Below are 18944 nucleotides of genomic sequence, written 5' to 3'. Positions count from 1 at the left end.
GATCATTTATTACAGCCCCCTCATTTTAAAGATGAGGAAATGTATGTCTTTGCAAGTTAAATGACAGAGCTAGTTATTGTAGAGTTGCAGAATCTAGGCCTCCCAATTTCTATACAAGTTGCTTTCCAATATAATTCTTTGTCTGTCATCCCTCCATTACTCTCATATAGAGTCTCAGGATCACAGGTTTTAGAATCCGAAAAGACATTAAGACATCATATATCATTAAATCAAAAGTATTTAAAAAAAAGAAAGCCTTATGTAAATTGACTCAGAGTTTCCTTCTGAACCTCCACAGGGAATGTAAACTTTATATGCTACAGAACCAGAGTAGAAAATGTGACCATGGAGAATATGACAAGAATAAACTAGGTGGTAAGCAAATCTCCCCTTCATTCATTTGAGTATTTGACAATTCAGTTGTCTGCACAAACCCTATGAGAATGACAATGGGAGTCCTTCATTTCCCATGGCTCTTATAACAATCCAGAACAAGCTAAGATCATCAACAGAAAGGAATTTTCTCCGGGATGAAAAGTCATAAAGCAGTCTTCATAAATAAACAAACCATCCATCAGTAATATCTCATCTCTTTTCCTCCCAATAATTGAAATGGGCTCATGTCAGAATCTTAATACTAAGGTTTTCAAACGCTTATTTTGATCAAAATTATGTTGGTAAAATTTTCAATAAGACAATGCCCTTACAGAAAACAAGATTTATTTTTTCTGTTGTCAGACAAACAAATGGCCCCCTATCTATCCAATTCTTTATTGGATGTGATAACTATGTCTATTTTCAATGTTTTCAATATAATAAAAGAAAAAGACACAAAAAATCATAAATGTATATGTATATAATTGCTCATATAAGAACCAGAGAATTAAAAAGGGAATAGTAAATGGTATGTATTAAAAGGGGATAGTAAATGAAAGGTATTTTATCCATCCAATAAAAACATTTCTTGTGTTATAAAGCCAAATCATAATTCTTCGTATTCTAATTTTTAATTTCCATAAAGTATTCTTTCTCTTTTCATTTCTTTCCCTCTAATCAGGTCCTTGCTGTTTCTACTGTGTGTCTGCATAATCAATCTTCTAAATACTGTAAAATTTTAAGTGATATTCATGGTGATACATTTTTTACTGCTAATAGTTCTCCAAAAGTAATTACTATGTACCTCAAATGTAAGTAACAATTTGATGGATGACCTGTCTATCTTCAGGCACATTTCAGAAAATAAGAAGAAACTAGAACACCCCCATGTTTATCTCTGGAATAACAAAAATAATTTCCCTTTTATTCCCTCTTCATTATGGAAAATTAGATGTCATTGATAACTTTGATGATCGTAAAAAACATTTTAATCCTAACTCCCCTTTTACCGAACAATAGCTAACTATTTATATAGCACTTAATATATGCCAGACACTATGCTAAGCACTTGACAATTATTACTCCAGTTATTCTTCATAACTGAGAGGTGCTATTATTAACCCCATTTTACAGATGAGAAAATGAAGGTAATTAGAGACTAAGTGACTTGCCTAGGGTCATACAGCTAGTCAGTGTCTAAGACTGAATTTCAATTTAGGTCTTCTTGATTCCATGTTCAGTGCTCTATCCAATTTGCAACCTTGCCACGCTTTCCTTAGGGATAAAATATATCTGGTAAGATGGCTAGTCTCCCAATAGTCCTTGAGAATAAATGACACATACTATTCCTTATGTCTCATATTGCCCCACAGTGGGAAGCCCAATAAGGTAAACATCAGTTTCCTTATCTGGCCATTTAAAATTTCTTCCAGTACTTTCTGATTTTCCCCTCACCTTCCAACACTCTACAAGAATCTATCTAGGACAATTAGTTCAGTTTTTCAGGAAACTCTATTCCAAACCTTGTCATTTTCTTTTATATTTTTAAATTTTATAATATAATATCAATACAAATTTAAGGAAAAGTTCCTTATCTATTGTAAATCCAACATAGACAAATAAAATTCTTGTTTTCTCTTTTATGGTGATATACATAGTATTATAATGATCAATAAAAAAAAAAACAAGCTAAGTAAGAACATTATGAAAAGCCAAGATAACTACTTTGTAGATTCTGTTCCTAAAACATTGAGGGAAAATGCTCATATCTTTTGTACCAAGAGGATACTCTACTACATAATCCAAGTAAGAAAAAAATTTGTAATCTAATGTTCATCTATTTTACACTTCTGTTTTTGTTAGAATATTAAACAATTTCTGCTTTTGAAACTAACAAAATTGTGTCAATTTCTATATAACTTCTAAGCTGACTCTGATTTACAAATATTATAAATTTACTAGGAAGACTTGCCAATGCGCTATTTCCCAGTTGATAATATAATTCTTATTGTGATCAATTAGGTTGCAATATATATATATTTAAATACAGGCACACATATACACACACATACATATATACATGTTGTGACAACTATATGTCTAAACTTTTTCATTGAAAATGCCCAAAATTGTGGCCATGTACTTGGCAAACATAATTTCCTTTTCCCTACAGGATTCTCACACTCTCCATATTCCAAGTCTCTTTTTCCCTAAATAGTCTTATTATGAATTACCACAGTTATGAATATATTTATTTTTATATGTAGTCAACATCATTAACGTTATTCACCATTGTAAAAAAATAGTCATTACCCAATAGATAAAAGGTCAAAGGATATGAATGGACAGTTCCCAAGGTAAAAAATAACAATTATCAAAAGTCATATGAAAAATGTTAATGGTTACATAATAATGTGCACTAATAATGTACATTGATGATGATAATGTTTGTCCTTCGTCCTTAAAGAAGACTATGTCATCAGAGAAATGATGACACAACAAATCACATGAACTGGATTTGATTGAGGTGGTGCTCTGCTAAGTCACCAGCCTCACTTTATCTTCTAGAGCCATCTGGGTCCAGTGGCCAGATATAGATCAGAGATGGCCCTGGATGTAAGCCAATCAGATTTGAGTTAATTACCTAAAATCACATAGCTAGTAAATGTAAAGTCTCTGAGAGATTTAAATTCAGGTCCTCCTATCTCCAGGTCATTAAAACAACAGAGGTTTCCCCTCACACCCATCAGGTTAGCAAAAGATAAAAATAAAAATGACAATTAATTGAGGGGCTTCAAGTAAAAGGCAAACAATGTACTACTATTGGAGCTATTAATTAATCCAGTCAATCTGGAAAAGAATTTATAAGTGTACCCATAAAAGTATCAAAATTTTTAATATATAACCTCTGGCGTAGAGCAATACCACTACTATTAGGCTCATACCTCAAATTAATAAAAGAAAGAGGAAAAATATACATTTGTGCAATAATATTCATAGAACCTCTTTTTGTTGTGGTAAACAACATCATGAGTTTCCATCAATTAAGGAAAGGCTTAACAAATTATGGCATATAAATACAAAAGAATATTACTGTACTATAAGAAATGAATAAAAATATGGTTTCAGGGAAACCTGGGGAAATTTGTATGAATTTATGGAGAATTAAATTAGTAAAAGAATGACATACAAAATAAAAGTAGTGTAACAAAAAGTTAACTTTGAAAGACTTAAGAACTCTAATCAATGATCAAGCATATTACCTACATACTGACAGAGAAGTGACGGACTTATGAAGAATCAGGCATACCTTTTTGGACATGGCTAATATGTAGAATTATTTTATCTGACTATGTTTATTAGTTACAAGGTGTATTTTAAAGTTTATTTTCAGTTGAGAAGGGACTGAGGAATAAATATAATATTGCCCCTCAAAAAGAAAAAACAATTAAAAATTTCAAATTTTTCAAAAGGAAATGATAATATAGTTTCATGATTTCATATGTCATTCTATTTTTCTGTTCTTTTATGTGGAAGTATCTTTGGTGAGGATGTTTGTCAAGATCAGAATAAACAAATAAAATAAAGGCCAATATCTAATGTGATCATGAATTTACTTAAGAATTTTTTTCCATAATAGTAGTAGGGAAAGATAAAAAAAAAGATCTATTAGATGATGTACTACATATTCTCTATTTTCAACTATAGATGACAGCTGAAAATTAAGCTTTATAATTGTTGCAGGAACTGACTTCTGTAGACACAATCCGAAATGGCCACCTGGAGTTTCTGATTCCCTTAGGACTTACAGACAATCCTGATCTTTTTTTTTCTACATAGTTGCAGTCTTTCAGATAGTTATATTGAATGAAAGGAGTTAGTAGATGCATGCATTAAATATTGGAGTAAAAAAACAAACATAAGTCCTTATAAGTTTCAAGACAAGTGCATATTTCACACAAATGTTTCTGTCAGGAAAGAAACAAAAAATAAAAGAATTTTTCATGGGTCATAAATATTTTTGAAGAATAACTTCCATTATAATATTACAAGTTGATCAATGTTCCCTGAAAAGTGACCTGTAATTTTCCACACTCTACTGAAATATTCAATGAGTCCCTTAGAATCCAAATAGGCTTCCCAAAGGGAAATCTATAGAAGGATAATTTTAATGTTTATCTTCTAGAAAAACCAATATCTATTTTATTATTATTGCTAGCTTTTGTTAAGAATCCACTATTGAACACATTATGTTCAGTGTGAAAAAAAATCTTTGCACTGAAATTAAAGTTTTCAAAAAGGAGGAACCTATTTATAAGCACAAGGTGTTCCAATAGTCTTGAGCTAAGCTTTAATAACTTAAATATGCACTAAGACTTTTGTGTCATCCTATTTTTTAACTAAGAATAATAAATATATAGCAGGCAGGCAGGAGGAAGGGAATGAAGGAAGGAAGGAAGGAAGGAAGGAAGGAAGGAAGGAAGGAAGGAAGGAAGGAAGGAAGGAAGGCACTAAATTCAAAATGCAAAGAATTAGAGACCACAGTGACCCAGTTCACGATATTTGGGCTACAGTGTCGGTCCTTTTTTCCATTTTTTTCCTTTTTAACTTGTAAATTCTATGTTACTTTTTTCTACCAGTTTGTTTCAATTTATTAACATTCAATTTCCCACATAAATCAATGACCCTTCTTCTGATACTCCTGTTTAGAAGGAACAATGTTAATGTGCCATCTGTTTTACAGTACAAAAAAGAAAGCAGAATCTGCAAATATCTACAATAAAAATTTAAGCTTCTTGAATTTAATATTGAGAAAACACTTATTTTTAAAACATTTATACTATTATGATTATAAAGTTAAAAACCTAAACAAAATGGGCATTTTCTTAATAACACCTGACTTACAGAGAACTGAAGCAGAATTTGCTGTCATAAATAAATAGTATCAGAAGCTAAAATGTATTCTTTCATCTCTTAAGACAAACAAAAAAACCCAGGATGGCAGAGCTCTTTTAATTAAATGAATAGAGTCTTTTCCTTTATTGAATATACTAATAGAAAATAATGAGACAAATTAATGGTACTACTGCAATTAAAGAGAATAATTCAGGGTGCTGTTCTTCCCAATGTTGCAAGTTACTAATGCTAGAACCTTTTACAGGAAGAAAGAACAATCAAGCACCCAATTTCTAATCACTAAATTTTAACAACTTTCTTTCAATAAAATATCTTTCAAGTATGATTTTGTGCCAATTTATAATTTTTTTAATAAATCATTAAACTTTTAGTAGAGAAGGTCTCTGGAAAACAGAAACTTAAATAACAGAACGCAAACCAAAGTTGGTCCCAGGGTACCAATATTTAGAGGACACTAACAGGATTTCAACTCTTTGAGAAAATAGAAAACAAGTATAGCACCCTATTAGGACTATTATGTATAGAAAAATAATAATAATGCTAATAATAATGTTGATATAAGACTTATTATGTGTCAGGCACTAATAATTATCTCATTAATCCTTAAAACAACCCTGAAATGGCTGTTGATATCCCCATTTTTACATAGGAGAAAACAGGCAAACAAATGTTAACTAGTAGGGTCTAATCAACTCAAGCTTTCCTGCTTCTAGGCTCAAACTCTAGCTACTGTAAAAACCAGGTTCTTTTTAATTTACAATTCAAGCTTTGCTACTCAGTAGCAGGACAGACTTAATCAATCAACTATTGTAATCACTCTGGATCTGTTTCTTCATGTGTAAAATAAGGGACTTAAAAGTAAATAGATCAGGATTCAACAAGTTTGCTTTGAATCCAGAATCCAATCCATAAATTTAGGTGCCAAGTTTTCTTTTCTGATATGGTGAAGAAATTCAGTCATTTAAAATTTGTTAATATGCTATAATTTATTCAGCCATCCCCAACTTCATTACTTTTTTTTGCTAAAAGATTTTTTGGGGAAATAAATGAACAGATTAGCAACAATGAGAATTTATAGAAGTTTTAAATGACTGAAAAGTGAGTAGATAAACTATGTATATACAATTATCACAGGACTGTAAGGGAAAATACTCTCATCATTGCGATAACCAATTTTGACTTGAGAACACTGATGATGAAAAAAGAATGACTTTCAACTCTTGTTCTAGAGGTGATGGATTACAGTTGCACATGGAAATACATATACATATATATATATATATATATATATATATATATATATATATATATATCCAAATTGAACCATTACAATTCAAATTTGTTTCGTTTGACTACACTTTTTTTTACAAGGAAAGGCTCTTATTTGTGGGGAAGGAGTTGAAGAGTGTGATTAAAGCAATAATTGCTGAGACCCTGCCATCTAAGTTAGGCTGGCTTCCTTAAAGCAAAAGACCACAAGCTGCTTCAGATACCTCTCTGGGATTTTTGACCATGAATCAAAAATATGCCAACATGGGAAAGCTGTTCATCAATATTGCATCCTCGTTAATAATATCTTTGTTGAATAGTCTCTTCTGCTATGGATAAAGATACCTAAGAATGTCTCATTTTGTTCCAAAACTGAACATAAACTATCAGGGAACTTACCTGAGTCAGGTCTAGTCCGGGAGGCATGGGGGGAATAAGGGACGACTAAGGGAGAAAGGTTGAATAGGAAAGTGAAGATCATAATGGAGATACAAAGAAAAGAGTGAAAAAGAGAAACAAAAAAAAATAATCAATGAAACATTTAAAAACTACACAGATGATGCCAAGCTGGGCAATGCTAACATTCTGTATAGTAAAAGAAACAAGCTAAATGGAGTGCATTTGTGGCTCCATGTACAATCCCATTTTCTGATCTTTATGTTTGAAAACATTCATGTTTGTTGATGATTTTCTAATTTATGTTTTTAAAAACAATTTAAAAGGAAATATTAGAATATATGTAAATGGTTATGCACACATATACCAATTGATAAAGATTATGACATGACCCCCTTCCTAATTCCCCTAGGACTCCCTGACTTTTGAAATTCTGCCACTTTCCCAAATATCCTTTCCTAAATTCCTCCCTCACTCCTCTGACTCTGAACCAAGCAATCATATTGTAAATCTTCTCTAGTAGCCAGTCCCAGTTACCCTTAATGCTATTGCTTTTCTTCTTTGATTAGCTCCAATTTATCATATATCTATATGTGTGTGTGGATATCTTTGTGTGTATATGTAAATATATATATATATATATATATACACATCTTATTTGTAGATAATTGTTAGTATATTTAGACTGTGAGTTGTATTAGAGCAGAGATTGCTCTTTTCATTTCTTTAAATCCTCAGTAATTAGAGGAATGTTCTATGTCCAAATGGTGCCTAATAAATGCTTGTTGATTAATTGATTATTACATTTTTCCCAATCTTCCATGTTCCTATACCCATCATTAGCTCCCCATACAGACACTTTTGCCAAAAGATCCTATATAAAGGGAGATTAGATTTTTTTCCCCCTCTCTCTCCCACTGTCTCTCCCCCTTAACCTTCATATACTGTCCTTGTTCATTATTTTTTATATTGCAAAGATACAAAATTCAGGGATTTAATTTTTATTACTTGTGCTTTTCAAATGGTCAAGTCAAATCTTCAAAGTAAATAAAAATAGGAATAAAAGTAGAGCTCTCTATAATATTTCAACATACTTTATTATGTATATTTATTATTTATAATACCTTTTTCTTCATATATTTCTTCCTCTCCTCTACTTAAAGGTAATTGAAAAACATAAAAGCAGTAAAATAATGTCAGTGGTAGACAAAGGTGCTAGATCAACAATTTGAGGAATGAAAGAATAAGCATATAACACTGAAGAAAATGCTTCTGATAAGTGGGAAATTGATGAGTAGGTAATATGTCTGCCTAAATCTTAGCCTCAAATCACTCTAGTTTAAAACAGGGAACTCAGAGGGAAAGGAAATGTCCTTTAAATTCCAATTTGAATTAGGGAGATGGAAAAAGAGTTTTGTTGTGGCCCTGGATCTGCATCTTTCTACTGCACAATAGAATCTAAAATCTAAACTAAAAAAGGCAAAGAACAAGCATGGCATGGTGACTGAGAATCATTTTCATAATCAGAAATACTGTAATTCAAATATTCTGACTTTTTTGAAGCAGATAACAATTATTCAACCTCCTAATGCCTCAAGGCAATTCATAAGGACTCTAAATTTCAGAACAAAAAATGATGAGAATTTCCTGGACAAAAAAATTAAATCATAAATGTTAGGCTAATTAATTCTGCAATAGGTAAATCCTGTAATGTAAAGGATTTAAAAAAATCTTTTAAAATATCTGATAATAGTTTTCTTCTTTCATAATGGCCTCATTACTTATCTTAATATATTTTATATACATTTGTAGTGTATAGTGACAATAAAACAATAGCTAACACTATACTTTATGTATGTGAAAATTGCCCCTTGTTTGTGGCTCCTTCTGCTGTTTCTTTGCATTCCTAAACCTACCCATTATGAATATCTCTTCTCAAAATGATCTACCCCACATCTATTCACCATAGCATATCTATTTATTTCTTGGCATTAATTGCACTAAATGAAATGAAATGAAATTTAATTAAATTTAAATATAAAATTAAATTTCATATGTTTATCATATTTCTTCTGTTTCTTCCCCCTCTCTTCAAGAATAGTTGCCCTCTTAGACTCACCATACAATAACTATTTGAATATTCTCTTGTGGTCCATTCTTTGTGTAAGTTCAACTTAGTACAACTGTGTTATAGCAACCATTGTTTCAATGCTGATTAACTAGCTGTATTAGAGGATGTCACTGTTAGTTTTCTTCCCTTGTCTTTTAAAGTTAAAAACTGTGTGGGGAGAAATCTGGGATATAGTTTTAGAAGTTTAATATGGCAATTGTGATAAATTCAGGGCTCACAGTAATACTCCACACATATATTTCTTCAGATGTCACATCTGCACTATATTCTGCCAATCTCCAAATGGAGATATATGCACACACACACAATACACACACACACACACACACACACACACACACACGTGTGTGTGTGTGAACATATACATATATATATACATATACATGCTTTTTATAAATATTATATATAATATATATAAAATATATATATGATTTATTTTTTGGATCCCTTTTCTATTAGCATGTGACAGACCACTCACTCATAATATGATTTGCTTCTGTATATAAGATCAACTTGTGAACCTAGCACCAACTCACAGTAGATTTCATAGAGTCAGCAATAAATTATAATGATTATAAACAAAGGCAACATTTATAAAGTACTTTAGATCTTATAGGGTATTCTACATTTACTTAGTATCTTATTGGATCTTAATAACATATCTATAATCCATTTATACATTGTTGTAGTGGAAGATGGATTTGAAACCAGAGGCCCGGAATTCAAAGTCCAGGGCAGTTATGTACTTTCTGTGTGATCTTACCAAGTAAGTTAACAGGATGGGCTAGATTATTTCTGTGGTCCCTTCCAAATGTAATTTCCCATTTTACAAGTGAACAATCTAAAGTATATGAAGGTTATTTACTTATATTTAGAGTTTGAAATCAAGCCAAAGGATTGTAATTCCAAAGCCATTGATTTTTCTACTACAGCAAGCTTGGGCTAATCAAACACATTCCACTATCTTTATTCACCTGGAAAGGTCTTAGAAACAATCTGAAACTCTATTAATGCTTATAATCTCTTTTGTAATAGTTAAAAAGTGTCAGTTTGTGTTTATTCCAAAGAAATAGAGAAAGAGAAATGATAAGGCACAGAAGAGATAACAAAGAGATGGAAGAGAGAAATAGATAATAAAAAGAAAAAAGGAGCTTGAGAATTCAGTATTACAACTTCAATATACTATTCTTATCTCTACATGTGTAATGGTGGGAACTGGACAATGAAGGCTATATCCTTAAAGATTGAAATATATTCTGTCCAGCATTGATCTGTGCAGAGGCTTCATAGGCCTGTTTCTAAAAAATGAGCAATGTAAAAGGAAGTTTTCTCCTCTCCCTGCTTCAGATCATGCACATGCTTCTGTTTCCTGTCTGCTTACTGCATGGTAACAGAAAGTCTTTTAATTGGCTACTGAGCCAAAATTGAGAATGCATTACAAAAAGCTTGAATTAAAAACTCCTCCTTTACCCTGTGGAAGGTAAAGCAAAAAGTCCTAAGATTCTCCAGGTGAGGAAAGGGCTTTAGGTGCTCGTAGGTCATTAACCTATGATGCCCATTTATCTGTCTCTATGATTTCATTTTTTCTTATTTTGAGTATATCAGAGATGGAACAGACTAGGTTATGACCTTGTGAGTTTTGAAAGTTGTTTGAAGACAATTTTCTTCACTCGCATTACAACATAACATTTTTCCATTAAAAAAAGTCAGAAGAGCCATCGAGTACCCACATTAGCAAACAGAACTAGTAGTTTAAGCCAACTAGTCCAGTGAGGAGTCAGCTCTGATGAATAACCTGTTAGACCCAGCACAGAAATGAATCACCCCAGAATTTGGAGCACTATGCCCTATAAACAAGGAATTGATTCATCCATCAGCAACGCTGTACTTAGAAATTAAAAAAGAGGGACAAATGATTGGTGATCAACACTTTAAACTTGAGTTTAATCTCCCCAAGGATAGTAAGTTCAGGGTGTTCAAGGAAGCTTTATTTATTTTTTGTTTATTTGTTTGGTTTGGTTTTTTGTATTTCAGTTATTGTAAAATGTTAACTGATGTTAACTGTTTAATTGAGAATGAGTAGAAATAAATTTTTGTCATTGTATCTGTCACACAAGTAATACATATTAAATGTTATGTCTTAACATTCCACCTTCTCTCCCCATCCCAAATCATTGCACTTTAATCCTCTTTAAATTATTTAATCACAGCTTCCTGTTGGCATGGTCAAATGCCCACCAGACATTGTCTTGTGCTGTAGATATCTGCCAGAAAGAATCAAATTTCCAATACAGTTTCCTAGTTAGTTTGACATGCCTTGTACCTGAATAGTGTAACTGATGTGGCAGGTTCATTTATTTCCATGAGAGTGAGAGAGGCATTTCATAATAATGGAAGATATTTGTTTCAGTTAAAGACTTCGGGTCCAAAGTTTTTCAAAAAGGATATACTCGGGGCAGCTAGGTGGTGCAGTAGATAGAGCACCGGCCCTGGAGTCAGGAGTACCTGAGTTCAAATATGGCATCAGACACTTAATAATTACCTAGCTATGTGGCCTTGGGCAAGTCACTGAACCCCATTGCCTTGCAAAAAAAAACCTTAAAAAAATATACTCACACAACTCCACAATCCCTGCCTTGCAGTACAGACAACTAAAGAGAAGTTGAGTAGATTAACCCATAGGTATATGTCCTAACTCTATCAGTCATTATGCATGGGGAAAATCATTTAACCTCTCTGGATCTCAGTTTTCTTATCTGTAAAATGGTTAATAGGGAGCAAGGAGAAGGAAGGATTGTTGAACTAGATCACGGATTCTCAAAGTGTGATAGAGGGACCCTCTTTCAGAGGTGTGTTTTCACAATAATCCTAATATGTTATTTGCCTATTAAAATATTTCTCCCTTTTCCAACTACATATCTGTGTGAAACTGGATTTTCTTCATATACTTACTCGAATAACATATGACAACAGATTAAATGCAGCAATAGATATGAGAATTTAACTAAGTTCTATTAAGCTAGACATTAAAAAGATTTGCCAAAATGTGCTGCTGTCCTCAGTACTTTCTTATGGAAAATATAGTTATTTTTTCATAAAAAAATTATATTCAGTTAATATGTAATGAATTTTTTATTTTAAATGAACTAATAAATATTTAAATGTTTATAGTTTCTATTTCAACCATGGTAAATATCACTAGCTATAACTCACATATGTAAGTTCATTGAAGGCCAACAATTTTAAAGAGATTAAAGGTATTCTGAGACCAAAAGTTTAAGAACCACTGCTCTAGTAGATCCTCTACTGTCCCTTTTAGTTCTAACATTTTATGATCCTATAATAATTTCTATTAAAGTACTGAAGAAAGCATACATGACTCTAGTATTTTTTTTTTAACTGAGGAAACAGATTCTGAGAGGTCATCTGCTTCTCAGGCAGACACTAGGATCATAGGGCTAGCAAGTCATATAAGGTCAAGGAAATCATTTGGTCGACACTGCCAAAGCAACTGCAGATGGGACTCGAAATTCAATAAATCTAGGAGAGTAGCCAGTTAATTTTTAAGTTTATAATTATATATGGTCTGTGAATGATGTTATAAATATCCAATTGATGCTTAGCCTAAAAAGTCTCCCCACCCCAGGCCTAAGGTCACACACAGTTGCTAGTAGATGACACAGTTAAGATTTTAATCTAATTATCCTAACTCAAAGTCCAGTTCTTTCCCCTTTGCTAACAATCCATACATTTCTGGGTATGGTCGGTCAACTCTTGGCATTTCGCTCAGATAGAAAAGATCTATGAAATGGACGATTTTGTAATCATTAATATGGGACATTGTATGTAGTGCATGTATTGCATTTCTCTTTGAGGTTGGGTTGTTGAAAATTCTTATTTTTCAAGAATATAGCTGTTTCTTAATTTTCTTTAGCTAATATTTTAATGTTTGCATTAGCTGAGTACAATTCAAATGACAAGCCAATTACAGTCCAGAAGTCTCCTAAGGGGGGAGGAGCAAAATAGATAACTGTTCAAATTCTACTATAGTTTATGAAAGCTAAAATTTTGTAAAGAAAAATATATGGAATTGTAGTCAATTTCTATTTCTTTCATTAAATAGTTCTTCGAATTAAATTTCTTTGCTGTATATACAAAATTCAGGGAATGGAGCTGGATTAAATATATGAAAAAGTTAAATCTTGTATAATAAAAATGACATTATCACCCAAGTTAACATAAACTCAGTGGAAAAATGTCAGAATTCACTGGGAGCAAGAAAGTTTCAGTACTTGAAAAGAAAGGGGAGAAAATGGAAGGAAGTCAAGCAGCATCAAATTTTAGGTTATACTGCAATTCTGTAATCACCCGAACTGTTTGCATATTGCCCCAGAAGCGATCAAAATACAGGAACTTAAAGTTTGATAAACGAGCTGGGGAAACCAGGAGACAATGAGATAGAAATTAGGTTTAGAGTTTAAACTTTAGATCACTAGCTCATACTACATAACCATAATAAACCCTAAATGATATATATGATCTACATTTTTAAAAAGTCAAACATTAAATAAATTATCTCTCACAACCATTGATAAGGAAGACTTCTCATCCAAGGACCAAAGAGACCAAAATGGACAATTCTGAATACATAAAATTGAAATGTCTCTACGCAAACAAAATCAACACTTAAAAGAAAGCAGTAACCTGGGGCGGGGTGGGGGGGGGGGGGGTGTGTGGCAGAAATCTTTGCAACTAGTTTCTCTGATAAAGGTTTGGTACAAAAGAAAGATATTTGAGAACTGATAAAATATATAAGAGTATGGGCTAGTTCCTAAAGGAATTATTATAGGTTTTCAAAAGAAGTACAAGCTATTAAAAACATGCAAAAATGTTTAAAATAATTAATAATAATAGAAATGCAAAGCAAAACAACTCTGAGGTTCCACATCACACTCATCAGCTTTTCAAAGATGACACAAAGGGAAAAATGACAATTGATGGAGAAGTTGTGAATTGATTCAGCCACCTGGAAAGCAATTTAGAACTGTACCCAAAAGTCATAAACTCTATTAGGCCTATATCCCAAAGAGATCAAATAAAGAGGGAAATGGCTCACATGTTCAAAAACATTTATAGCAGCTCTATTGTTGTAGCAAAGAACTTTTTAAAAATTGCTTTTAAATTAGGCAATAGTCACAACATGAAATTGTAATAGAAAATTACTACCTAATAAAAAAAATGACAGAAGCAATGAATTCTGGGAAAACTGAGAAAATATTCATGAAACTGATTCAGAGTGAAAGTTAGAATCAGGAGAAGAATATATACTGTCCCATGTCTATTCTCTGATTCTTGTCTCAGAGTCAAACCCTTCTAACATCTTACTCTGGTTTCTACAGATCCCCTGAGGAGATTTGGAAAGTCTCTTTTCTCTGACATTTACTCAAGTCATTATTAAATATTGTGTCTTCCATTTATGACAGAGCCAAAGCCAAATACCATTTAAACAATTAATATTAGATTAGCTTTTACCAAAGTATATTTCATTGATGTAGCAAGAATTAATATACAAAATTTCCCCCATCTTTGAACACCTCAGAGATATACCATATGAGTTCTTATACAGCATTGATCCCATCAAGTTCATTTCCATATTTGACTAGACTACTGGATGAGCCTTTGCCAGGTTTGAACCTGGGCAGAGAGGTACTTACTCATGATTCTTTGGCTATGAAACACTAAGTCTAAAATTCCAGGGAGGTGTCTTCTCCTTTCACACCTTGAGGCAAATATACCAGACTGGCCGCAAAACTGAATTCTGGAAGAGGTTTCATTTGTCTCTAAGCAATTCCTATCTTTCGACATAAAAGTGATGAACTAGACATTCAGAATGAAACGTATAGTTTCAAATCTGCATTTTTAGCCAATGAATCGATTTGTTTAAGAGTGTGTGTGTGTGTGTGTGTGTGTGTGTGTGTGTGTGTGTGTGTGTGTGTGTGTGTGTGTGTGTGTGTGTGTGTTTCAAAGGAAGATTTTTGTTTTTGATTTCCCCTGGGGGGGGGGAGAGAGAGAGAGAGAGAGAGAGAGAGAGAGAGAGAGAGAGAGAGAGAGAGAGAGAGAGAGAGAGAGATAAGGAAAGGGAGTGATAATTATGAATTCCCCCAAAAAAGAAATAAAAGAACATAGATAAAACAATTAAAATATACTGAAAAGAATAGAGATTTCCTAGAAGAACACAAATAAGCAAGTCAGTTTTGGGACAATCATGTCAAATTTAAAATATACTTTTAAAAAACTGCACAAAATGGATTTCTAGTTTTAAATATAATATTCATTTTGTATGCACTTTGTGTTTCTCTTGGATGTTTTTAGCCTGAAAATAGTGATTTTAATGCCATAAAATTCATAATAAAAAAAAGAAAAGATTTAAGGGTTGTTCTAGTAATTTTTCCCTGAGAAATTTTTCAAACTATTGGAATTCTCTTCAGAACACTGAGACCAAAGTCCTGAAAGACTAAAAATTCAGAAAGTTCTTAATTTTTTATATGAAAGAAGTTTTCAGGCTTAATATTCCATTATGCATTGCAAAGTTCCAAGAGGAAAGGAAGTTGCAAATATTTTGATACTAATTTCCTAAATAGGAAACAAATTCAAGAAACAAAAAAAAAATTATTACTATGTCAACATTAAGTCCCTCAGGCTACCCTTTAGCCCACTTAGCTGCAGTGATGAATTTATTCTAAATTCTAAAAAATTCTAAGCACACTCAGAAGGTCATAACTTCTTACTTCTAAACATGAAGAAAGATGCTTGGAGGGTAAAAATAAAATTAATATTACCAAGCAATATTAAATCCTAACTGGGCCTTGAAAGATAGTGTCCTAAGAAAACATTGCTCTCCCATATAGACTCAAGTTTTCAGCCTTATCAGTGGACATGTTGCCCCTCCCCCAAACCCTATGCATTTAGACAGAATTGTTTCTCTCTATCTTCTACTCAGTTAGAAACCTTTTTTTCCTGTAGAACTCAGCTCAAATTTTGAAGTTCTTTTTTTTTCCTTCCCCATTCCCCAATTATTAGTGCCTTTCTCTAATATTTTCTTTCTCCTTTGTATAGATCTTGCAAGCATATTTTTCTATACTTGTCTCTCACCTAAGAATATAAGCCCCTTGAGAGTAGGGAGTGTTTTTGCTGTTTCTTTCTGTTCTCAGAGTTTGGTATCATGCCTTGCACATAATAAATACTATTGATAGCTCTAATTGCCAGAATGCTCAGAAAATATAAGACATCAACTAAACTATACCTCTCCCCCAACTTTATAAATGAAGAAACTAAGGTCTAGAGATGTTAAATGACTTGTCCCTTTCTTTCTCCTTTATCTTGTTATTTTCATATAGATATTTTCAAGAGAGATTTAGACCAACTTTCATCAAATTCAATCTTTAAAAAGGCTCACAAGAAGGCTATTACCTCCTTTTACAAAATCACTGTTTTTTGTAGGGTTAACCAACTCTCCAAAAGACAGCTTTTAAATGCTAAAGTTCCATTTTTATGTCAAGATTTTAGTTTTAGGTTGTTGAATCTACATTCCTCTGGGTAGTTTTTTTCTCATTAAAATATATTTTTTTCTGTTTTCAAAGTCAGAAATACTGAACAACATGAAAATCAAAGAGTAATTCCAAATTCTGAGTTTTACCAATTAAGTTTTGGGCCTAGATTTCAATTATTTCTTAAACTTCATAACAGAGTCAATAACATTAATTTATGTGAGTTTTTCTGCAGTTTTAATATTGCACATCCCATATTTCCAAGATGGGCCTCATAGAATGAGTATCTGAAAAAAATTATTATAAAAATAAAAAAACTAAAATTATTTTGTGAATGACCTTAAAAGATCCTTGAGAAATTTTGTTTACAAATCAAGCTATAATTAGTATAGGATCATTAGAATATACATTTAATTTGTGTGTATGTGTATACTATATATATATATACATAGTATAAACTATGAAAAAGAATTATGTACCTTTGAAGAGGTTCAGAAAAAGTTACAGTTCCAACCAACTAATGTTAAATATAATGTTGATTCTTTTAGACCTCTCTCACTCCTGTTTCCTATGCAAATGAACAAGACTGGGGAGATTTCAAAGCTACATTTTAAATACCCCAAGATATCTGGAGACAACAGTTACAAACTGAATGCTCAGGAAACATACTGATTACAATTTACCTGAACAACTGTGTTTGAACTTGTTTGATTCATTACTAATATTAAAATTTATAGTCAACATGGATTTAAAATTTGATCTCTGATAGAAAAAGGTGATGATACATGGGAGAACAGTGTAAGCAAGAACAAATTCTATATCCATTGATCTTTCCACATATAGAGTAAGCATTCCTTGCACAATATCCTTTATAAGTTGGTTCCAGGAAAATGTGACATAAGGGTGAATGATGGAAGGCTAATTGTTCCTTAGGAATGCTATAAAAATGTAACTTGTTACAAAGAAGTTTTCGAGCTTCATAGTTGAACTTGTTTTAATTTATTAAACATGTTACTGATATTCACAAAAGAAAGTAATGTTACTTTAACTCCAACTTGTCCTCTGTCTAGTTTTTTTTTGGGGGGGGAGAATCTTTAAGAAACAAGATAAAAAAAAGAAAGAAAAAAATTTTCACCCAGAACTTTTTAAGCACAATCCCTAATCACCTAATCGCTCCTTCCTCCTCTCCCTGCAACCCCCAGTACCAGAAACAGAAATTATTCATTCATAGCATCAGCTCAGTCAGGTAAAAAATGTACTATCCAGGGAAGGATCTCCCTTCCCTCAACTCGGGACCCCACCACTCCGGCTTGCCACTATGTTGCCACCAGGTTTTTAGTTACTCTTTAAAGATACTCTATAAAGTTTTCTCAGATTTGACGGGGGTGGGGGGGGGGGGGGGAGAAGAAGGTTAGCCTCTTGCTAAAGATTCCAACTAATCAACAGACTATTGCCAAGTGTGGGGATTGTACGGAGAGAAAAGAAGAAGAGAGTCCAGAGGGCTTCCCAGCTAGAAAGAGTGCCATGTGAAGTGAGGGTGACAGGGCACTGGTGCTAGTCAGGGGATTCCATTCGCAGATATTAAACCTGAAGGGGCTTGGGGTTGGGGGGGGGGGGGGTAAAGGAAAGGAAGAAGCAAGAGAAAGGATTGAACCTGCACCCCAGGCAGAGGGGCCAGGTTGGCCCCGGGGCCGGCCTGAGGTCGGGGTTAGACAATCACTCCTCCCTCTGGGCTCCGGGACAGCCCCCAAAGCCCCCCGGAGAAGCTTTTCCCGGAGAGGCAGACCGGCGGGGCGGGGTCCCGGGGTACATCTGCAGTGAGCAGCGGCGGCTACGGAAAGGGGGTATGGGGGGGGACCCGGAGGAAATCCACGATCGTGCCCGCAGCGCCTGGAGGAGAAGGAAGGAGCGATCCCGTCCCGGGCCCTGACATCTCCCCAACTTCCCAGCCTCGGCGGCGGCCCGCGCGCTCCCCGGCCCCCCGCCGCCCCCCGCCGCACCCACCTGGACGGCCCGGCCCGGCGGGGCGCCAGCTCGGGACGGACGCTGGACCCTCCCGGCGGTGGCGGCGGCGGCGGCGGCGGCGGCGGCGGGGCCAGAGGCGGCGGCGGCGGCGGGCGGAGTTAGTTGGAGGCTCCCCTGGGCGGGGACAGGCAGAGCCCGGGCTGCCGCCGCCTCCTCCGCGGCTGCTGCTGCTGCTGCTCCCCGCCTCCCTCCAGTCCGCTCTCCTCCTCCGCTGGACCCTCCGGCCGCCTCTGGTCCCTCCCCGGGGGCGGCTTCCCGGGCTCCGGGTGCAGAGCGGCCGGTGC

The 18944-nt window shown here is 34.1% G+C and overlaps 1 protein-coding gene across 8 annotated transcripts in view; it reads right to left on the bottom strand.

Moving 5' to 3' along the window:
* PAM (peptidylglycine alpha-amidating monooxygenase) overlaps positions 1 to 18730 on the bottom strand; it is a 478021-nt gene extending 459291 nt beyond the window's left edge. For 6 of the 8 annotated variants that reach the window (XM_074207272.1, XM_074207271.1, XM_074207266.1 and 3 more), the window contains exon 1: positions 18640 to 18730. The gene's annotated coding sequence lies outside the window, so the exon portion shown is untranslated. The remainder of the gene's footprint in view (positions 1 to 18639) is intronic. The other 2 variants (XM_074207267.1, XM_074207270.1) reach the window with 2 other exon arrangements.
* Positions 18731 to 18944: the final 214 nt, after the last annotated feature.

Source organism: Macrotis lagotis, chromosome X, assembly GCF_037893015.1.
Source record: "Macrotis lagotis isolate mMagLag1 chromosome X, bilby.v1.9.chrom.fasta, whole genome shotgun sequence".
NCBI lineage: Eukaryota > Metazoa > Chordata > Mammalia > Peramelemorphia > Peramelidae > Macrotis > Macrotis lagotis.
Note: the sequence above shows the minus strand (reverse complement) of the source record. Positions and strands in the feature narration are given on the sequence as shown.